Consider the following 24604-nt stretch of genomic DNA (forward strand, 5'->3'; position numbering starts at 1 on the left):
AAAGGACTGAAATTTGACAGAGGTGATTTGGAGTTTGGCATCACATTTTAAAAGACAAAGCATCAGAGTGATGGATAAACTGAAGTTAGCATGCACTAGGCATGTATGTTTTAAGGACAGTGCTTAATTCTTTGATATAGGTTTGGACATCTTGCTCTAACATTTGGATTTTTACATTTGTATCTTTTCTTTAGCCCCATTTCCCCAGGCCAGGCTGTTCAGATTCCACTGAATTCACTTAAAGAGCTCTGAACAATGTCCCCAAGACCTATTTAAAACACAGTGTATATTGACCTGGTATTGATTCATACAGGGTGAAAATAGCATCTGAATTGTAGTTATAGCAGGGTGACGATGAGTTTTATCGCAGCTGGTGATTATTGTTCAGTAGATATGAAATCTTATATCAATAATAGCCATCCTATAGAGACGGTTGAATAAGAACACAAATTATCTTTATATTATAAGTTTCCTCTATTCCCTGTCTTTCACTATGCCAAGAAAATATAGTTACTGATGCAGAGAGTTTCAGTTTGCTATGTCCTGCCAGTACTGGTCTCAGTATAGCATTATTTTTCTCTCTCAAAACAATGATTACTCTCACACAAGGCCAGATTAACACATAAGCACTAGAGATCAATGCCTTGGGCCCCAACTTCTGGAGTAATGTGATTACATCAGAATCTCATCCCTCATTTAAAAAAAAAAGTATATTTTTAGTGCTCATTATTGGGAAAGAGAAGCTTGAAAATGTGACTCATATGTAACCAGCGCAGTAGCGTCTGCAGACAATCGGAAACAATAGCTCTGAGAGGTGTGAAATGGCCTCGTCACCTCAGTACAGCGTTAACACTGCCCCATTTCAAATGAAGATTGTGTGTGGGAAGAGGAGAAGAGTACAGTGGGCCACGCCCATGCATCCAAGCACATCTCACATCCTTGTTGTGGGGTTACTAGGCCCCAGCTGATGCCCTCAGACCCTCTGGTGAGGAAAGAGGGCACCTACTACTGTTGATAGTGGGGTGGAGTGTGGGGGTCTTATTGCCTCTGCCTGTCTGGAAGGATAAAGGGGTCCCTACTATTGCCACTCTGAGTGGGGGCGGGTGTCGCAGTGTAGGGGTGGGGCAGAAGAGCAGGGCCTTGGGAGATGGAAATCCATTTCCTGGTTTGTGTAGGGCACCAGTTACCTTAATCCAGCCTTGCTCACAAACAATGCACAGGTGTGTTTTCAGGATCCAAGGTACCAACATTTCTAGTCCTCTCTAATCCCCTTTCGGCAACCAAATGGGAATGACTGAGAAATCTTTTTGTGGATTCATAGTACTATTTAACCCACCCCTCCCCAGCCCCAGATCTAGAGTTCCTATCCCTCCCCTTGCAGCTACACAAGGCAATGAAGAAATGAATATCACAATATCAATTAAGCATTAACTGGCTCTGTGGATACTGGAGCATAAGGATAAGCCTTTAATTAAATGAAAAACCAATAATCGTAAGTAGCAAACAACTTGCTTTCCTTAATGCTGATGTAGGAATAACAGTTCCAAACAGTGACTAACAAAACTAGAACCATATTTTAAACATTCATCCTGTATATCTTTATATAGTCTCATATTTGTAATAAAAAGACGTACTTTATAAGTGAGGTGCAGTGAGAGCAATCTGTGGGAAAGGGTGTTGTTTATATCAATCTGCAAATACCTGCTGAATCGGATAGACTATCTAAATTCAATAGGCTAAGCTAGTCACAAGTGACCCCTTTCTCTAGTCCAGCATCTCAAACAAAAAAAGAAAAAAGGAAGGAAGCTGCTTCAGGCAAGTAGACAACCTGTGGGTGGGTGGGGGAAGGTTATAATAAATGTTCATGGGAAGCAAGTGCCAACAAGAGCTTTGTGTGCGTGTAAGGACTTCATGTGCTCAACTTGTGTAAGCAAATGAGGGAAACTGATGCACTGATTGATCAGGTGACTTGCCCACACATCAGCTCCTGAGAGAAAAGGAAACAGAAGTCATTAGTCCAGTCATCCAGGACCCTGGTATAACACTAGACATCTTTTATATTAGGGAGAGACAAGATGTGTGAGGATCTTGGCAAGGTGGAACAGATTTCAAAACATAAGCAGCTAAACAATCTGTTCCACCTTGCATTTAGCTGTGACATTCTGAGTAAGTCTCCCAGACCTGAAGAAGAGTTCTGGGTATGTCGCTCGAAAGCTTGTCTCTCTCACCAATGGAAGTTGGTCTGATACAAGATATTACCTCACCCACCTTGTCGCTCTAATATCCTAGGTCTGATACAGTTACAGCAACACTGCACACATCTTTTCTTGTAGGCACAGGGCAGCCCCATTGACTCAGATGGAGTAGTCCGACTGCAACCAAGAGCAGAATTTGTCCTGAAATATTATTGTTGAAGACTACTATAATGTTCAACTGCTGTAAGAAAATGGTATACCATTTACTTGTATTTGGCTCAGTTCTCTCTATGGAAAAAAAAGTAACATTTGCCAAGATCCTGTACAGCATATCATACGTATCCTTTTAATATGCAGTAAACACATATATAATATTTTTTTCCCTCATAATGTTGGTAGGATCCTCTTCTTACTTTATCCTTAAGTGATGTGTCTCTGTGTTTAGAAAGTCACTGGTGTATCATAACTGCAATTCTCTTGGGCATGCCATGACCTGCACTGGCAACTAGCTTGCCAGCTTCTTTGTATGTGCTCTAGCTAACAAAATATTTAACTGGTACAGATGAAATATTAGTGGTTCCCCGGGTGTTCAGGCAACTGAACTGCTTTCCTAGACCATCATAGGAATACCTCTTGTTTGAGCTGGTCAAAAATAAACTAAAAAGCAAACAGGGGCATTGCTAAAAAAAGTCACCAAAAACTGCCATTTTTTGTCAACATTTTGAAAAAATTTTCATTTAAATTTAAGCCAATTCTCCATGGCACAGTAAATCAGTTATATTCTGGGAATAGCAACATGTGATTGAATGATTCTGAAATAGGTACAAGTGCTGTGTTATGCCCATGACCTCATCTCACACCCCCAGCAATATTTACCATCTCATTGTTTGGCAACAGCAAAGATATCAAGGGCAGCTGGAGTAGAGCGTAATCAGTCAGGATGATCTTGTAGCTTCTTTTCTTGTTTTTGAATGGTACTTAGATATTTATGAGAAGAGGAAAAGCATAGTGTAGGAGTTTGAAAAGATGAGCTGTAGCTCACGAAAGCTTATGCTCAAATAAATTTGTTAGTCTCGAAGGTGCCACAAGTACTCCTTTTCTTTTTGACATGCTGAGGGTGCTTCATACTCACGTGGTAGGGAAGAAGAGCAAAGAAGTGTGATGGAAAGTAGCGTGCACACATGGCTAAAGGGGGGTTTGTTCCGCTGCATGGATGGAGGAGGTGTGAGTGAAACATCATTGAAATATCCCCTGAAAGCGTCCACCTCCCCTTCTCTTATGAAAGTATTACAGTAATTGAAAAATCCCTACTATAGGGCAAGAGGAAATGTTTTGTACAGAGAACAATGTGGCTTGCTATATTTCTATAATGAATGTGGATGTGCTATTGGAGGCATGGTCTTTGGAAAGAGGGCTCTGGCCATTGAACAATAGAGAAATTATTTTACTGAAAATCTCTACAGTTTCGTATGGAAGATGCAACCCTTTGTATTTTTATGCATTTTCTTGGTTCTCATTTCCTTGGCAAATAATTGTACACTTCAGTTTACTGGAGCTTGAAGATTTACTTTGAGCACATCAAAACAGGACTGCAAATGAAGACAAAGAAGCAAGGGCCTGATTTTTCAACACCACTTTTATGCTGGTATGACTGCATCAAAGCCAGTGGAGTTACACTGATATAAACTGGTACAAGAGAATAGAGAATGAGGCCCATTTTCTTTATAAAAAAAAAAAGAGAGAGAGAGAGAGAGAGGTGGGATTTTTGGTCAGGACCACCTGCGAAAGCTTGCACAGATGCTATGCCTAGCACACTTTACATGGAGAGAGAACATTAGTCTCCAGTGCTGTTTATCCACCACCTGTAGCAAGTGCTAAATTCACCTAATTGACTTCAACAGAGGCCAGCATGTGAAGAGTTGATAGCTCAAGCTCACTTTTGAAAAGTGGTATTTGTTTTTTATTTAATGTTTGACAAACATATTTTCTCTGTGAGCCTAAGGGGATGAAATGAGGATACCTGGTAAAAACTGGAATTTTTATGTAATATGTGGTAGAATCAGCTAGAGATTTCAGTATGCATACTTCTTACCTGTCTCACCCTGCTATAGGCTCCTCTCAGACATCAATCCTCCTTTCAACACCTGTAAATAATATACTAGGCACACTTTAAATGACCTTAGGAAGCATTTTTATATTAAACTACAACAAATGTAGCAGCAGGTGTATGAAACCCATCCAAAGTATCTTTCAGACGTCAGGTTAAATCCTGTTCGTTTAACTCATGCAAATCCCATTGTCTTCAATGGGTTTACTTGTCTAAATATGGCAAATGGGATTTGGCCCATTGCATGAGCCTAATGTTGCAATACACTTCATATTTGCTTCATTCTGCCAAACGCACTTCAAGAAACCTTTTATATGTCTAATTAGTAAAACTCCACATTGCAATAGAAAAGATAACCAACCAATTAAATGTGAAGACTGTCTCTGTCCTTCATCAGTTGATTCAGTCCAGTCATACATCATCTGATTCTAATGGCATTACCGCCAGTCTTTAATAAACTCTACATGTCACCAAGGTTAAATTTCTTATTCAAGTACCTTGTATCCTATCTGTAGTAAAGGAAGAGTGTCAGAAGTTCTGGGAGTCAGGATAAAAGTTTGAGTACACATTATATATCTTAGAGATGATGAGCTGGGCAGACTATTTGGACTTGTTTCTGCTTACTAAATCATGCAGGTGCTCAGATTCTCTGGTCTAAGAACCTGAATATAATACAGTACATCCTGTGCTGTGTTGTGAAGTTGAAGTGTTTTCTCCCTCTGGGCATCAATTTATTTCACAAAAGTCATTGAGCCGTCATCAGATAATTACAGCTTGGTGAATGCAGCAAAAATGTTTTCCACAAGAATTCATTCTAATTTAAACATAAATTTTCTCTATGTTCATGCTTCTGTTGTGTTTGGTTTCCCCAAGAAACTTGAGGGATGGAGTTTTGCATCCTCAAACATTTGAAGAGACTAAGTTTTAAGCATGCATGCTAGAATATTTGTGGGAAGCAGAAGTGCCAGGTCATGATGACAAAGTTGTGCTGGTGCTGATATTACAGTATTCCTTTGCGTCTGCCTGGGGCCAAAGTGGTCTGTCTGTCAGAAAAGTGTTTCCGTTCTCTGCTAGTATCACTATTTCTCTTCATTTTGTTCTGCTGTTCAATAAAAAGCACTTGTATATTATATAGGACACTGTTTATCACAGTAAGGGTATAACATTTCTCAAACTCCTTGCCAAACTAGCAATTAATTGAGCCAGGCAGGGGCCCGGAACTTGGACAAAACAGAACATTACGAGAACATAAGTAGATGAAGAACAAATAATTTGAGACAAGGTGATCTGATATACTTATGCTTGTGATTCTAGCTTGCAAGAGGCACCCCAAATGGTTATTCATCTTAGGTCTCAGCAATATTTCAAGAAACCAGGCTAGGAACAATCATGTTGGAAAATGGTTGTCAAGCCCGGCAAAACTTGCTGCATTAGCTCCCCTATGACTCCTATGACAGTTGCTAGCATGATTGCATCATTTCCCCCCTTGCACCGTGGACAGGTTTTTTGTTTTTTAAAAAGCCACCTTGATAATCCAAAAGTTATGCTATATTCAGTACTGTTGTTATTTACAGCAGTAGAGAGTGCATATGCAGAATGTTGCGATTGTGCAAGGCTGTAACGGTTTGAAAATGGTTCCAAGTGGTGGTTACAAACTATCGTGTGGACGGAGCCTCAAAGAGCTTATAACAAGTTCACAAGGAGTTTTATGATGAAGTATTATCTTGTTTTATTTTGCTTTTGCACTGGGCCAGTTCTGGAGGCTGCTTAGGTGGCAGCGTCAGGGCCTTTCTCCTGCAGAAGGGGAAAAGAGAAGATAATCCACACAGCAGATGACACATTTCTGATGAGTAACCCTAGACTGTAAGTTCTTCTGGGCAGGGAACATGTGTTATGTTTATGCAGGGCTTAGTGCTGAGGCCAGAGCCTCTGGGTAATACAAATAAAATAACCACGTAGGAAGGTGATGGGATAGTGAAGTGGACAATTTATCCACAAATTGCCACAAGCACAAACCTACCCATGCTCAGTGTACGACTCTGAAATGTTTTCACATGGGTGAAGCACTTTTATGTAATGTTTACTCTCCATGATAGGGCTCACAGTATGAAATTGGATAGTACAGAAGTATTATGGGCCTGTTTCTCCACTGCCTTGTCTAGTCATTCAGGGTTTGATCCTGCACTACTCTAGTTTAGAGGTGTTTTGCTATTGCCTTCATTGGGAGCAGTATCATACCCTTTCCTGTGTAAAGCAAGTGTGGAGTGGGTATATAATGCTATTATTCTGATTAGGTAGTGTTTTGCAGCCACTGCCACAGGTGTAAGTGACAACCCAAGGTACAAGACAGTGGAGAAGCAGGACACCGATGTTTTATTTGCAATATACAGGAATAGAAGGCTAAACCAACATTCTTTTCATGTAACAGCAAAATATGCTGCCTAAAGTAGCTCACATTCTGTGGTGATGGTTGCCCTGAAAGTGTGATCAATACAAAGTCACTTGCAAAGGTCTAAATTAGTCAAATCAGGCATAATTCCAGACTCTCTAGACCGCATGCAGCTCCTGCACATAGTAAATAGACACACTACCTGTGATAAAATATAATTAATAGGAGTTAAATTTCCATGTAGCGCTTTTGTTCAAAACATGCTACAATAAGCAATTTTGCGCCACAGTTCAGACCTGTCCTTGGAGATTTTATAGAAGAAATTGTAATTACATGCTCATTGCAGTGAACCTTGAAGAGACAATGGTGACAGTCCAGTATATTCCTTCCATTTAGTGTGTATTCTTTTTATTCTGAAAATATAAATAAAGCCACAGATGCAGCTGTATGTAATAAATATACTGATCTGTTATTTGGCATGATTGCTATATTCCCTTGCCTCCTAGTTTGACTCCAGATCTTTCAAACTGAAATACAGTGGGAAGCAACTCACCAGAGAATGGAGATAAAGTATTTCCCAATGCATTCATCATACTTAAAGAGTTCTCAAAATATTTGCATGTTCAAGGAATTCTTTTTAGCTTGCAGTGATCCTGTAACAAAATATTATCCAAGTTATGAAATCCTTAGTCTTTATTCAGGCAGATTCCCATTTACCACATTGCAAGTTGTCCCAATAAGCACAGAGTTAAAACTTGAGCCTATAGTGCAATTGAAATCACTCGGGACTACTTTCATAGTAAAATATCTGTGAGTAAGGTCTTTAATAAGGAATTAGTTGTTTGGTTTTAAGTGTTTTGCCCATGATAAACTACCCAACCACTGAAAGATTAAAATGTACTGGAAGATCATGTATGTAATTCAAACTTCAGAAACAAATAATTAGAATGAAAGGATCAAAATTCACCAATTATCCCAATTTTAAATATGTAGAGATATACATAGAATGCCAACTCCTATACACTTCTGCTTCTCCCTTTAAAATGTTTAAATCTCAGTTGAATTACTAACAAACCTGATAAAACAATTTTATTTAGTATAAGTCAGGGTTCCATCAACATTAGTCACAATTACAAAAAAAAAAAAAAAAAGACATTTCAATTTTCAGCTGGACAGATGGGCAAAAGGTGTGTACATGTTTGGTTTCTGCTTCTACTTAAAATCCACTTTCTTTGTTTCACAGCACGGTCACAAGTGAAAGATCTTGGTGCTACAAACATATGTGCGTATGCAGACAAGCCGTGGCCCACAAAGATTAAACCTTGGTGTTATGGTGAGAGCATGGCAATATGAATGGAAGAAATATATTTCTTTTAAAAATATTTTAAAAATCCCTTATTTAAACAACCCCCTAAAAAAACCAAAATCACAATACTACAGTAATCACCCAAAACATTTCAGTATTGCTACAGGGAGTTGCTGTATTCTGGATCTTTATCGTACTACAAACTTTAAAGGCCAATTCTGCTCTTAATAACAGGTAGAAATACATTAAAAAAATTTAAAAAGTCATTTGTGTATAGATTATTACTTGGGGCAGCATTCTAAGAAGGAGAGTTTTATCTTAGTTCTAACTACAATCCTATGAAAGGTAAATTCCAATTCAGTCATATGCTATAATAAAAATATGCTATAACAAAACTAAAGGTTTCAGAGTAGCAGCTGTGTTAGTCTGTATTCGCAAAAAGAAAAGGAGTACTTGTGGCACCTTAGAGACTAACAAATTTATTTGAGCATAAGCTTTCATGAGCTACAGCTCACTTCATCGGATGCATTTCGATGAAGTGAGCTGTAGCTCACGAAAGCTTATGCTCAAATAAATTTGTTAGTTTCTAAGGTGCCACAAGTACTCCTTTTCTTTTAACAAAACTAAAGAGGACTTGATTTTGTGTGCGAGCCTGCATTCGCACGTGTGTGTGATGAGCCTGCATTCACACAGGTTCCATTGGGCCAGATTTTCCAGCATGGTGAATTGTGTGTGTGGGGGGGGAGGGGGGCGCATCAAAAAGCCAATTGCAGACTGAAGGCTGCTCTACATTCCATCAGCTGGTATCTGTCTCAAAGGATCATCCACCAGCTGAGGACTAGAGCACAATGCACTTTGACCACATCCTTCACAGTCCTTTCTCACCCTCTATACTGGGTTAAGTGTGTATGAGCAGAAGTCAGCTCCCTGGGCTCTCCTTCCACTAGGTAATTCCACACACCATGGAAATTACAATCAGGGGAGAAGAGGCCAGTTGACTCCTCCTTTGTGCCACTAGAATGACACAGAGCAGGGGAGAAAATCTACACTATCACGTTCCATAGAATTACTCTGTATTCACACTGGTCTAAGTGAGAGGAATTGAGCTCAGTTTTAAAAAGTCTTTTGAAAGAGGACAAAGAATATAATCTCATTTGTTAAGGTTAGAAGAACAAATACATTTTTCTTCCAATTAGTTTGACACAATGGCCTTTGCCAGCTGTGTCCAGATTGTACCTTGTAGCTGTAACTTTTTTTAATTATGGAACAACAATTATGAATAAAGAAGGGCCTGAACCAAACCCCAAATTCCAGCTCTGAATGTCAATTGTGGGTTGGGTCTGAGTTCACAATGTGCGCGTCTCTCAACAATGGGCCAAATCCAAAAGACCCAAACTTTGATTCAGATTCTGACCTGATGGCAACATCATAGCAAATCTGGACAAACTCTCCTGATGTCAATGGAGCTACTCCAGAGTCACACACCCATGTAACAGAGAGAACAATTTAGCCTCTAGAATTTGATTCTGGTTCCAGGAGTTTTGACTCAGGTCCATATTTAAATTTTTAAGACTTGAATTTTGTTCGATTTCCACCATTAAAGAAAGTTTTCAAAGTAACGTTTTTCCAGGCCCCTAAACTTATCTAATAAGGTAGCTGCATGTTGGTCTGCTAAGTAACTAATTCGGGAAGTTCTTTCTTTCTGTCATTGTTGCTTCAAGGTTTTAAATCATTAGAACAACATTGCTCTGCAGAATAGCAGCAGATGAAAAGTAGCTGTCGTAAGCTAGGGCCGGTCTGATCTTTACATATGCAGTAGTAACTGTGGTGGGTGAAGGAGAGAATAATATGTGGGAAGGGAATTAATTGGAGGTCAGCTCAAAACAGACTTACATAAATGATATGATGCACACAAGAAGTCTTAAGAAATTAAAGATACTTGGGTAGGGAGGAGAGCTTTAATTGGACTTGACCTTGTAACATTCCCTTATGTTCATGGGTGGGCTGGCTGATCTATTTAAAAATGCCTGGTTCACATTAACCCCACCCAGTGTTTGGAGATGCTTCTCAGTACAAAACAAATGAGCATTTGAATACCGCTCCAGCATCTTAGCGGTTAATGGAAACAATAAGTACAGCTGTGTCATGTAGCACCTTGGAGATCCTTATCATGAAATGTTTTGACATTAGAAAATATTTTCATTAAGGAAAATAATACCAGTAAAAACAACGCCTGCTACTAAAGCAACAGCTTTCCAATTGCCTATCTGCATGTATTTTTAGAAGAAACAAAACCTGAAATACAATAGTATCCACTAAACAGGGCAGTTTTTACACAAAGATTTGATTAAAGTTAATCGTAAACATGTGTCAAAACAAAAACCCCATCAATAATAGGTCAGCCATTTTGTCTAATAGATCAGGAAGCCCGCACAAAGAAATACGGGATACATTCACTATGCTGCTGATTTTTTGAACAGCTGAGGTGTGTATAAAAGAGAGTGGAACTGGCACAGACATAAGCTGATTTTTCGAGAAGGGCTAGGATTGTGGTTTTAAGGCCCTAGCTGCAGTACTAGGAATCCCTCAGCCAGAATTTCTCCTGGGGCTCTAAGAGAGGTGTATGCAGGAACATGAACTCCAACCTCCATTAAAAAGGTATGGCGTATTGGATATTTTAAATTCAAGCTGATTTGATCTGGCAAAAAAGTCATGTCGCATGGTATGTTTCTCTTTCCCGATTGGCTGGCTGATTAACTGTAAGCCAGATTTCCAACATAAATATTTGTAGTTACCAATTAAAAAATGGCTGGGATGATTTTTCAACATTATCTTAAAATATGTTGCTTCATGAAGGTGTGGCCCAAGATCCACCCCCTACTATTATTAACGTCTGCAAGGCACAATTCTCCTAGCTCATCTGGAAAAGCTGCTTCCTGTGGGTGAACGGGATCTTGATTCTAGGTTTAGCTGCAGTGGCATGTATTACAAACCCAGCATATCTAACCATAGATTAGGAGAATCTGCTGATTTAGTGGCGAAGTCCTTTCACAATGTCTAGCCGTTGCAAAATTCACTAAGCAGCATTTTCAAGGTATGGGTATTGATTGTGTGGGCATACCGTTTGCTCAGAAGCGATATACACAATAAATCAGTACTAATTAACAGGCATCGAAATCAAAACTGCAGTTGAATGAGATGTTTACTTTCTGTCTATCCAAGTACTTATATCAGGGGTTTTCAAAAGTTTCCATTAAAGCTTTTTTTGATGGAAAACTGGGGTTTTGATTAACTGAAAATTCTCATGGACATCAGCAGCTTTCTGTGACCAAAAATAAATAAATAATAAAATCAATGAATCAAAACCAAGAACCAATACCCACCCAAAAATGTCATTTCTGGGCCAAAAAACAGGAAGGTTTTTGGATCTTTGGCAAAAACTCAGTTTTCACTGAGAAACCACTGTCCCACCCTTCCATTTTCTGAGCAAGTCTAACTTAAATAGCTCTCATCACTGCAACATCGAGAACATAGCATCACTCCTAGGAAACCAAACCAAATTCACATTTGACACAAATGACTCAGGATCTTGCATAAGAGTAATTTACAAAGGCAATAAAGCATACACCAATTTTAGGAGTTTTGTTCCAAGTATTACAAAAGTTCCTTTCTGATCTTATGCATCCTGCAACTCAGACTCGTCTTTAAAATCCCTCCACATGACTCACTTTTTACAGTCAGCTTTGTATCGCTAATCTCCATCCTGGCCTTCATTGTGGATGCTGTCCAGAAACCTTATTCCACACAATCTGATGCATTAAAAAAATCTGAAGAGGAAACAAGATATGGCCATATCATGAAGTCTGGCAGTTCACTATTGCAGTCCTTTCAACCTAGCCATTTCTTTATTGTCCGCTTGTCCTGTTAAATCTCATTTAACTTGTAGGTTCCTTGGAACATGGACCTGTCATTTTCTGTTTCTTTAAAGTGCCTTCCACACCCACACAGCCGTATAAATAATAATAATAATTTGTTACAAAATCTTAAATAGAAATTGTATTCATGAACTAGAATATATTTCTGTAACTTAAAAAAATGCTCTACAGTAACCAGGTAGGTCCCCTTTAATGTGTTTTGAAAGGAGTGCAATAAGCTTGGCCAACAGAAGCTATGAAATGTCCAACCCCATAATTGCAAACTGATTTCTAAAGTGACAAGTTAGATACGTTCATGCAGAGACTGCCTTACACAGTTAGCCATAGATTGCACCAAGCTTCAGACACTTCTCTGAGGAAAGAAAACATTAACCAGGGTGTAAAACTATCCTTGCTCTTTTTGAAAAGTGCCTTCGGATATCTATCTGGACAGTTACCTTCCAGTTTAACATCACATTCAAAGGGCACTACCTCTGTGTGATTAGCACTTCCCAGAACTGCAGTGTAGTATCAGTACAGGCTTGGATTCCAAGTTCTGGTGTGAGACTTAAATTTACAACCCTTGTGGCCTAAAGGCAAAGTTTTACCAAATGAGGCATACTGATATGACCAGAGGGGATAGAATAGAGCCAGAGGGACAAACAATCCTAATTTTTATGGCGCAGCCCCAGATGTCCACATGATTGGAACAGGAGACAGAAGAATTTACTTGTTATAATGATTTACCTATAGAGGAATAGAATAGAAGCTTGATTGTAGCAGTGGTTTTTTGTTTTTTTGGGTTTTTTTGGAGGGAGGAAGTTGTACTTTAGTTCAGAACAAATTCCTCTTTTTCCATTTGTCTAGTAAGGATTTTTTTTTTCCAAAATAGAGTGGGATCCCTAAATGAGTCTAGCTTGATTACTTTGTGAGTGATCTTTTTTGACTTACTGGATATCAGCTGTTCAGTGGTGCATTAAGTGTTGAAACATTTACACATGAAGCATTCCATACTGTATCAGGTTCATGCCGCCTAGTGGTGATAGTACATACAGTAGAACCTCAAAGTTACGAACACCTCTGGACTGGAGTTTGTTTGTAACTGTGAAATGTTCATAACTCTGAATATACATTGTAAACTTTTGAAAGAACAATCACAACTGAACATTGACTTAATACAGCTTTGAAACTTTACTATGCTGAAGAAAAAGGCTACTTTTAACCATCTTAATTTAAATTAAATAAGAACAGAAAATTTCTTTACCTTGTCAAATCTTTTTTTAAAACTTTTTTTTTAGTAGTTTACATTTAACACAGTACTATACTGTATTTGATTTTTTTTGTCTCTGCTGCTGATTTAATACTTCTAGTTCCAAATGAGGTGTGTGTTTGACTAGTCAGTTTGTAACTCTGGTGTTCATAACTTTAAGGTTCTATGCTGTATTTGGTTTATCCTAAGTCTCTTCCTTTTTTATATATATAAAGTATATCGTTCAACAATGGAAAAATACTTGTTATGTTATTAGTCCATGCCTACCCTGCACATGACAATTTTGTCTTTCACCCTCAGACACCATATGAATCCTTAGATTACTGAGGACTAGTGTAGTGGCCCTCAGTAAAAAGAACTTAAAGAAAGTACAAACATTTGTAAACAGACCTGCCCATTACAGCCTGACCTGTACTCCCATCTTGGGCTGCTCAAGCCATCAGCAACCAAGGTTAGAGAGAGAAAGAGAGAGAAAAAAAAAAATCAGCACTCTAATCATGCAATTCTCATTCCTGTCACCCACATCTCCAGTATTCCACATGTACCCAAGCTGTAATGTAACCCTCAATACTCCCAGTGTTCTTTTGAAGCAAATATTTGCACTGTAAAAAAGATAAACAAAAGAAATAGCATTTTTCAATTAACCTCATACAAGTACTGTAGTGCAATCTCTTTATCATGAAAGTGCAACTTACAAATGTAGAATTATTATAAATATTTTTACGTAATTGCACTCAAAAACAAAACAATGTAAACCTTAAGAGCCTACAAGTTGAAGCATGAAGGGGCAGTTGAATGTTTAGCATATCTGGCATGTAAATACCTTGCAACACTGGCTACAACAGTACCATACGAATCCCTGTTCTCACTTTCAGGTTCTCACTTTTACTTATTGTAAATAAGAAGTGGGCAGCATTATCTCCCATAAATGTAAACAAACTTGTTTGTCTTCATGATTGGCTGAACAAGAAGGAGCACTGAGTGGACTTATATGAGGTGAATTGAAAAATACTATTTCTTTTGTTTATTTTTTTACAGTGCAAATTTTTGTCATAAAAATAAAACAAACACTGTACACTTTGTTTTCTGTGTTGTAACTGAAATCAGTATATTTGAAAATGTAGAAAAACATCCAAAATTATCATAATCAATTTAAATTGGTATTCTGTTATTGTTTAACAGTGTGATTAAAACTGATCAATCACAACTATTTTTTAATCTAGTTAATTTGTTTTGCATTAATCGGGTGCATTAACTTCGATTAATTGACAGCTCTAATTTAAAACAGGCTCCAACCCCTGACACTTACAGAAAGTGTTAAAAACAAGTACAACTAGAAAGACGGGAGGTGCAAAAAGTGACTGTGGAAGAGCTGTTGTATTAGCATCTGTCTGTTCGGTCCTTATCAGTATGTTTTTGTGTGTTATATTCAGAACACAGGCAGCTTATTACTTACAGAAACTGGAGGCACCGTTTGTTTTGGCTAAGTTGAGTCTCTTGGTGCTCTGCAACAAACTGTAGAGCCTCTTACTTAGTTTCTTGGGGTGATGGGAGGTGGGCAAGATGCTGCTGTGAGTGGCGAAAAACAAAATACTAACTCCCGAAGTGTTTTGCCAAACCTCAATGGGGACAGCTGCATAGAGCCTGCCAGATACAGTGTCTGTACAAAGTAGAGACAGAAATAGAAAGACACACCAGGAATATTGGTTACAAAGCTTGTAGTATAAAGATTTTACATCAGAATAGCGTAGATAGGGTTGCCATCTTAAAGCTTCATCTTTAATTAAAGATTATATCATGTGATGAAACCTCCAGGAATATGTCCAACCAAAACTGGCAACCCTAAGTGGAGACCAAGCCTCAGTATTTTGTTTTCTGTGTCCCAGCCCTGCGGAGACCTGCCTATAGCTGCATCTTGTGTTCCAGCCTCCTTCTCAAGGAGGAGTAAGTATTGTTTTATACTGCATGCTCCCTGCACTGCTCCCTGGAGCGAAGCATCAGGGCAGCCATGACAAGTGCTGGTCAAATAATCGATTTTTCAGATCGCTGGCAGTTCCAAAGATATAAAACTATCTATTGGGTTTTGATGAACATGAAACTGAAGTTTTTCAGTGAATCAAGAAGCTGGAAAACATTTGTTTTGGGTTGAACAAAACATGTTGGACCCCAAACAGGACATTTTAGGCTTTCATTTATTCATTATGGGCTATATTCACAAAAGCCCCACCCCTGCCCCGACTCTTCCCACCCCTTCACAACCCCCATTCCAACCCCTTTCACAAAGTCCCCACCCTAACCCCGCCCCCTCCCTGCCCCTATTCCAACTCCTTCCCCAAATCCCTGCCTTTGCCCCGCCTCTTCTCCGCCTCCTCCCCTGAGCACGCGGCTCCTCGCTCCTGCCCCCTCCCTCCTGGAAAGCGACTGGAGGCAGAGGAGTGGGGATGCGGCGCGCTGGGGGGAGGGGGAGCGGGAGTAGGGGGGCGGGGAGCTTGGCAGCCTGCAGGAAATAACTCTGGGAGGGCAGGGGGTGGGGCGCAGGGATCTTGGCGGGCCGCAGGAAATAACCCCGCGGGCCCTGTGTTTGAGACTCCTGACCTTGATGGAGCTACTATAAGGTGGGTGCATAACTGGTTGGAAAATCGTTCCCAGAAAGTAGTTATGAGCGGTTCACAGTCATGCTGGAATGGCATAACGAGTGGGGTCCTGCAGGGATTGGTTCTGGGTCTGGTTGTGTTCAATATCTTCATCAATGATTTAGATAATGGAATAGAGAGTACACTTAAAAAGTTTGTGAACAATACCAAGATGGGAGAGGTTGCAAGTGCTTTAGAGGATAGGATTAAAATTAAAAATGATCTGGACAAACCGGAGAAATGGTGTGAAGTAAATAGGATGAAATTCAATAAGGACAAATGCAAAGTACTCCACTTAGGAAGGAACAGTCAGTTGCACACATACAAAATGGGAAATGACTGCCTAGGAAGGAGTACTGCAGAAAGGGATCGGGGGGGTCATAGTGAATCACAAGCTAAATATGAATCAACAGTGTAACACTGTTGCAAAAAAAAAGCAAACATCATTCTGGGATGTATTAGCAGGAGTATTGTAAACAAGACACGAGAAGTAATTCTTCCGCTCTACACCGTGCTGATTAGACCTCAACTGGACTATTGTGTCCAGTTCAGGAAAGATGTGAACAAATTGGAGAAAGTCCAGAGAAGAGCAACAAAAATGATTAAAGGTCTAGAAAAAGTGACCTATGAGGGAAGATTGAAAAATTGGGTTTTTTTAGTCTGGAAAAGAGAAGACTGAGAGGGGACATGATAACCGTTTTCAAGTACTTAAAAGGTTGTTACAAGGAGGAGGGAGAAAAATTGTTCTTCTGAACCTCTGAGAATAGGACAAGAAGCAATGGGCTTAAATTGCAGCAAGGGCTGTTTAGATTGGACATTAGGAAAAACTTCCTACCTGTCAGAGTGGTTAAACACTGGAATAAATTGCCTAGGGAGGTTGTGGAATCTCCATCATTGGGGATTTTTAAGAGCAGGATGGACAAACACCAGTCAGAGATGGTCTAGACAATACTTAGTTCTGCATTGAGTGTAGGGGACTGGATTAGATGACCTCTCGAGGTCCCTTCCAGTTCTATGATTCTGTGATCTATAGTGTATTGTTATTATAGGTCTGTTCTTGCTCCTCTTTGATATCAATCAGAATTTTGCCCTCGATTTCAGTGAGAGCTTTATCTAGACACGCTAATTAAAACTTTATTTTATATTTCTTCATCAGACATCATCATCAGCATAACTGTATTTAGACATCTAAGATTTGTGAACTTGAGATCCAGCACATCCGCTGGTTAGAGAATCTTTTGAGGATATGAACAAACCCCCTTCACTGACATCCCAGGTTTTTAAGTAAAACAATTGCAGAAATTCCTTAATTTGTTTTTAAAGGAGAAACTTGCCAGAATTGTCACAGACTTTGATTGTCCCTGGTAAGGCATTCAGCCAGCACTAGCGTGGGCCAGATTCATGTCCATGCCCAAGAGATGAAAGGTTCAATATTCTACCATTATCAATCCTCTAGGTCATTCTATCCTCTACTAAGCTTATAGTTCTGGTGTATTTATGACTTTTTTTAGTTTAGATGTTTTGCTGAATATTATAACAAAACCCAAAGCCAAACACAGTCTCAAGTTATATGAAAATCACAACTAAAATATTATAAAGGGCCTGATCCTGTAGCTCAGTAAAGTGGCATCAGTAATTTGTCTCTAGCAAAACCGGAAATCTTATAAACCTTAGCCATGTGATCAGTCCCACCAAGTTCAATGGGGACTCCTTATATGAGTAAAATTTGGAAGAATTAGCCCATTATTGTTACATACATAAAGACCTGAGGCTTCCTAATAAAATTAGCTAAGGAAACATTCAACTGCTGACTAAATAGAAGTAAATTATTAAATGACTCCAAATCATCATATTTAATCGCACATATTTTCTCAATCTGTGAAATGTTGTTAAGAGCTAGTTTAATTTAAATTAAAAATATATCCAAGATAAAAACTAACTGAAATTTGATTTTTGAGCTTTGAGAGACCAAGCAGCTGTGACATGGACCAGACCGCTGGCCTGGTAGCACTTTGATTGCCCAGAATAGGTGGGAACTTTAGCTTTTGCTACAAATATTTAAAAAAAGACAGCAGAAAAGATCACATCTACAGAAAGAGAACAGAAGCTTGGCAAGTTCTAATCCCCACCCACTTTACTCTTTCAACTGAGGTCATATGTGCCACACTATAAAAGGAACAAGTCCTATTGTACTTTTCCTCAAGAAAATCTCCCACGGAGGACAGAGGCCTAGAGTGCTAGTTGAAGCTACCATGCACATTCAGGGGGAGGAGGGATTGTACACCAGCAGCAGTTCTGAGGGACTGTGCCCAAGACAAACAGAATACCTCTGCAAGTGTTGGGAAAGAGTACACAACAGTGGCTGCTGGTCCACCTCTAAAAGACTGTAAAATAACCCCCTCTCCTCATATACACTTCCTCTGTTGGCCTAGCTCTGCTAGCTGGTGTGGAAGTGGAAGGGGGTGGGGACAAGATGATAGTAGCACACTTACACTGCTCTTAAGACGCCCTACAAGCAGTGGGGTACCTAGTTTCCTGGTCTTTATGTGCAACAACAGTGGCTGTGCCTGGCATCTGCACAGATCCACTAGGGATAAGAGGAAGGCTCACTGCACAACTGTGCAGGGCTAATTCTCACTCCCAGTCCAAATGAAGCTAACTGAAAGATTCATAATAATTTCAATGGAAGTTGCATCAGACCCCTAGGGAACTATCTAGCCCCCATCTATTGAATTTCTCCTGAGGTTTTATCTGGAAGTTTGACATTTGTATTACAGTGATAATGATTTTGCCTTAGTAAGGAGTGGATGATTTGGCCCAAATCCTGTTTATACAGTACTATATTAGAGAAGTGTTCCGGGAGGCTGCAGATTGGGAAGGTGCTAGGAAACAGTCCTGCTGTTTAATATTAGATTTCTTTGTACTCACATGTATGTGCAGACAGAGTATGTGAAATGATTAACCATGGTTACACTAACATACTCCCATCTCAGGGAAAACTCAGCCTACTTTTCTCTCAAAAAGTGTGCTTCTTGCACATCCTCTAGCCTAACTAGCCTATGTGAATCTTCGCTGGAAATCACTTCTAGCAAATTAGTGAAAGAGAGACTTCATTAGGAAAGAATAATTCTGTCAGCCCTACAGCACTTGAGGGTTACATATACTTTGTTATATAACAAAAAGCCCTGTAAGCCCAAAGAGGAATGCACTACTCTTCTGAGCAGCCATATGATCTTATTGTCTTCAGCCTTGCCTCATCCCACCTGCCCAGCTCCTCTCTGTGTTTATTGTCACCTGCTGTTTCTCTTCATAAGGCCACATTGGGACCGGTTCTTCCATAGCTGCACAAGAGCAAAGTATGGAGGAAACATATCTGAGGAGCATGTCCCACCACATGCAAAGGCCTCTCCCAATTGCGTTCTCCAGAGAAGAGGCTAGTCTCAATTTAGTCCTAAAAAACACAGGAGTTGGTGCAAGCAGCAGCTATAGCGAGCTCCTAAAAGCAGTGACAACAATATAATTACATTCAACATCCTGAGGAATAAACCAGCTATTAACTGATAGTGATTAGGAAGATGTTTCCTTATGAACAAGTCCACTGAGGGTTTCTGCACATTCCTCTGAAGTATCTTGTACTGGCCACCGTCAGACAAGATATTGAACTAGCTGGACCATGGGTGGTAAAGAAGTTAACCTATGTAGTAATTCCTAGGTAATCCCTACACTAGATCACAGGGAACATACCTGGGGTATACTGTAGAACGTCTGACTTATGAATACCAGAGTTACCACAACCACGCATCTCATTTGGAACCAGAAGTACGCAATCAGGCAGCGCAGCAGCAGAGACAACCCCCTCCCCAAAACAACTATACCACACAGTATAGTATTAAATGAAACTACTAAAAAAATAAAAGGAAAGTTTTAAAAAAAAAATTTGACTGGGTAAGGAAACTGTTTCTGTGCTTGTTTAATTTAAATTAAGACAGTTAAAAGCAGCATTTTTCTGCTGCAGAGTAAAGTTTCAAAGCTGTGTTAAGTCAATGTTCAGTTGTAAACTTTTGAAAGAACAACTACAATGTTTTATTCAGAGTTACGAACAACCTCCATTCCTGTACACTGCCTCAGCAGGGGCAGAAAGGAGCAGATGAAGGTATCAGCCTGTGAAGTCAGCCATGTGCACTAGGGGAATAACCTGCACCATAATTTAGGATACTACAGAATGTACAGTACTCTTGCACAATAGGTGTCTTGAGGAGAAACTGTACTTCCTTGAGCTCCCTCAAGAATAGAATAGCTCTACATTTCCCCATCTGTGAGCCAGTGGCTAAATGCTGCAATTTGGTCCTCACACCATTAGCTATTTAGGACAGGGACTCTTTCCTTCGCATTATGACAGGTTTCAGAGTAGCAGCCGTGTTAGTCTGTATTCGCAAAAAGAAAAGGAGTACTTGTGGCACCTTAGAGACTAACAAATTTATTAGAGCATAAGCTTTCGTGAGCTATAGCTCACTTCATCGGATGCATTTGGTGGAAAAAACAGAGGAGAGATTTATATACACACACACAGAGAACATGAAACAATGGGTTTATCATACACACTGTAAGGAGAGTGATCACTTAAGATAAGCCATCACCAGCAGCAGGGGGGGGGGAAAGGAGGAAAACCTTTCATGGTGACAAGCAAGGTAGGCTAATTCCAGCAGTTAACAAGAATATCAGAGGAACAGTGGGGGGTGGGGTGGGAGGGAGAAATACCATGGGGAAATAGTTTTACTTTGTGTAATGACTCATCCATTCCCAGTCTCTATTCAAGCCTAAGTTAATTGTATCCAGTTTGCAAATTAATTCCAATTCAGCAGTCTCTCGTTGGAGTCTGTTTTTGAAGCTTTTTTGTTGAAGTATAGCCACTCTTAGGTCTGTGATCGAGTGACCAGAGAGATTGAAGTGTTCTCCAACTGGTTTTTGAATGTTATAATTCTTGACGTCTGATTTGTGTCCATTCATTCTTTTGCGTAGAGACTGTCCAGTTTGGCCAATGTACATGGCAGAGGGGCATTGCTGGCACATGATGGCATATATCACATTGGTAGATGCGCAGGTGAACGAGCCTCTGATTGTGTGGCTGATGTGATTAGGCCCTATGATGGTATCCCCTGAATAGATATGTGGACAGAGTTGGCAACGGGCTTTGTTGCAAGGATAGGTTCCTGGGTTAGTGGTTCTGTTGTGTGGTGTGTGGTTGCTGGTGAGTATTTGCTTCAGATTGGGGGGCTGTCTGTAAGCAAGGACTGGTCTGTCTCCCAAGATCTGTGAGAGTGATGGGTCCTGGAAATCCTGGACGCCCCATCATCTCAGGCATTGGCACCCTGACAGCAGGATTGTCTGGCTATGTAGACTCCCTCCTCAGGCCCTTCGTTACCAGCACTCCCAGCTATCTTCGAGACACCACTGACTTCCTGAGGAAACTACAGTCCATTGGTGATCTTCCTAAAACACCATCCTAGCCACTATGGATGTAGAAGCCCTCTACACAAACATTCCACTCAAAGATGGACTACAAGCCGTCAGGAACAGTATCCCCGATACTGTCCCGGCTAACCTGGTGGCTGAACTTTGTGACTTTGTCCTGACCCATAACTATTTCACATTTGGTGACAATGTATACCTTCAAATCTGCGGCACTGCGATGGGTACCCGCATGGCCCCACAGTATGCCAACATTTTTTGGCTGACTTAGAACAGCACTTCCTCAGCTCTCGTCCCCTAATGCCCCTACTCTACTTGCGCTACATTGATGACATCTTCATCATCTGGACCCATGGAAAAGAAGCTCTTGAGGAATTCCACCATGATTTCAACAATTTCCATCCCACCATCAACCTCAGCCTGGACCAGTCCACACAAGAGATCCACTTCCTGGACACTACGGTGCTAATAAGCGATGGTCACATAAACACCACCCTGTATCGGAAACCTACTGACCGCTATTCCTACCTACATGCCTCTAGCTTTCATCCAGATCATACCACTCGATCCATTGTCTACAGCCAAGCGCTACGATATAACCGCATTTGCTCCAACCCCTCAGACAGAGACAAACACCTACAAGATCTCTATCATGCATTCCTACAACTACAATACCCACCTGCTGAAGTGAAGAAACAGATTGACAGAGCCAGAAGAGTACCCAGAAGTCACCTACTACAGGACAGGCCCAACAAAGAAAACAACAGAACGCCACTAGCCATCACCTTCAGCCCCCAACTAAAACCTCTCCAATGAATCATCAAGGATCTACAACCTATCCTGAAGGACGACCCATCACTCTCACAGATCTTGGGAGACAGACCAGTCCTTGCTTACAGACAGCCCCCCAATCTGAAGCAAATACTCACCAGCAACCACACACCACACAACAGAACCACTAACCCAGGAACCTATCCTTGCAACAAAGCCCGTTGCCAACTCTGTCCACATATCTATTCAGGGGATACCATCATAGGGCCTAATCACATCAGCCACACAATCAGAGGCTCGTTCACCTGCGCATCTACCAATGTGATATATGCCATCATGTGCCAGCAATGCCCCTCTGCCATGTACATTGGCCAAACTGGACAGTCTCTACGCAAAAGAATGAATGGACACAAATCAGACGTCAAGAATTATAACATTCAAAAACCAGTTGGAGAACACTTCAATCTCTCTGGTCACTCGATCACAGACCTAAGAGTGGCTATACTTCAACAAAAAAGCTTCAAAAACAGACTCCAATGAGAGACTGCTGAATTGGAATTAATTTGCAAACTGGATACAATTAACTTAGGCTTGAATAGAGACTGGGAATGGATGAGTCATTACACAAAGTAAAACTATTTCCCCATGGTATTTCTCCCTCCCACCCCACCCCCCACTGTTCCTCTAATATTCTTGTTAACTGCTGGAATTAGCCTACCTTGCTTGTCACCATATAAGGTTTTCCTCCTTTCCCCCCCCTGCTGCTGGTGATGGCTTATCTTAAGTGATCACTCTCCTTACAGTGTGTATGATAAACCCATTGTTTCATGTTCTCTGTGTGTGTGTATATAAATCTCTCCTCTGTTTTTTCCACCAAATGCATCCGATGAAGTGAGCTATAGCTCACGAAAGCTTATGCTCTAATAAATTTGTTAGTCTCTAAGGTGCCACAAGTACTCCTTTTCTTTTTCCTTCGCATTGTGCTTTATAAGTCTTTATGCAGAAGCAATAAAAATATTGTTAAATGAGTGGTGATCAGACATTTGTGATAGTGGGAACATGCTGTCAAATGAAAAATTTTGCACAGATGCAAATCCATGCATAGAAAGACTGCACTGTTTCTATACACTGTTCACACACTATCAGGTAGACTTCTGCCTTGCCACTCACCTAAGAGTGCCATCAGATTAATAGATTCCAAGGTCAGAAGGGACCATTGTGATCATCTAGTCTGGCCTCCTGTATAACACAGGCCCCAGAACTTCCCCAAAATAATTCCTAGAGCAGATCTTTTAGAAAAACACCCAATCTTGATTTAAAAGTTTCTAGTGATGAGAATCCACTTTGACCCTTGGAAAATTGTTTCAGTGGTTAATTACTCTCATTGTTTAAAATGTGCACCTTATTTCTATTTGAATTTGTTTAGATCAAATGGCTGGAAGTTGAAGTGTGTTAGACCTTTCTCTGTTAGACTGAACAGCCCATTATCAAATATTGTTCCTCATATAGGTACATACAGACTAATCAAGTCACGCCTTAACCGTCTCTTTGTTAAGCTAAATAGACTGAAAGAGCTCAATCTGTCACTATAAAGCACATTTTCTAACCCTTTAATCATTCTCATGCACTTTTCTGAACCCTCTCTAATTTATCAAATCTTCTTGAATTGTGGGCATGTAGAAGGCACAACAATCATCAACAGTGCCACCTAATGGTTAGGCTGGGTTTTGGCAGAGCACCTCCCTGTTTAAAGCACCGTCTGGTCCTTCAATGCCTCTGCCCCAAGGCTTACCAATCCTCCCCTTTAGCATAGAGACTTTGTTGGGGCTAGGCTCTGGAACAGTCAAGGTCTTTTCCAGCAGGTCTACCACCTAGGTGAAGACTCCTGGTGTGGTAATGCTCTCTCGGAGTGTGTAGGGGAGCATGGGCCTGCTGTCTCCACCAGGTTCCAGTCCAGGGCCCAACGGTTGGCAGCTACACTCAACACCTTGGGGTGCTAAGCCACTGCCCTCCCATGGACCACTCCCTACCCCAGTCCCCTTTTGCTTCCTGTTGTAACTCACTCTAATCAAGTCTTTGGCCTGTAGTCTCAGTTGCCTACCTCTCCTTTGTGGGCAATGAGTTCCTGGGTAGTATTTTCCCTTCAGAGCAGCCCTCTGTTCCTGTCAGCTGTCTCCTTCTGAGCTGCTCTGCTCCCCTTTGTAAAGCCCTGCCTCCAGCTTGTACAGGCTTTGCAGATGTGGCTGGGCAGGATCTCCTGGCCCTGAGCTGTTTGTTAACCCCTTGCTCTCCAGTGTGGGGTTTGTACACCCCATTGCAGGGCACCAGAACTGGACAGGGTATTCCCACAGTGGTCATCTGCAAATTTGACCAGTGATGGTTTTATGTTTTTTCTCAGGTTATTGCTAAAAATGTTAAATAGCATAGGGTCAAGCACAAATCTCTGCAGAACTCCACTAGAAACATAATCATCATCAAATGGGTCCCTGTTTACAATAACATGGAACTGACTAGGATCAGGAACTGGGAGAATCATATTTGAATGCCAAA

General features: G+C 40.5%; 1 long non-coding RNA gene across 1 annotated transcript; it reads right to left on the reverse strand.

The window, feature by feature from the left end:
- Nucleotides 1-1444: 1444 nt before the first annotated feature.
- Nucleotides 1445-24288, reverse strand: LOC119848202. The gene is made up of 3 exons (XR_006274697.1): nucleotides 24118-24288; nucleotides 2269-2372; nucleotides 1445-1987 (listed from the first exon to the last, which is right to left on the reverse strand). It is a non-coding gene; the product is annotated as an uncharacterized LOC119848202 (long non-coding RNA).
- Between the last annotated feature and the right edge of the window lie 316 nt (nucleotides 24289-24604).

This window comes from Dermochelys coriacea, chromosome 1 (assembly GCF_009764565.3).
Source record: "Dermochelys coriacea isolate rDerCor1 chromosome 1, rDerCor1.pri.v4, whole genome shotgun sequence".
NCBI classification, from domain to species: domain Eukaryota; kingdom Metazoa; phylum Chordata; order Testudines; family Dermochelyidae; genus Dermochelys; species Dermochelys coriacea.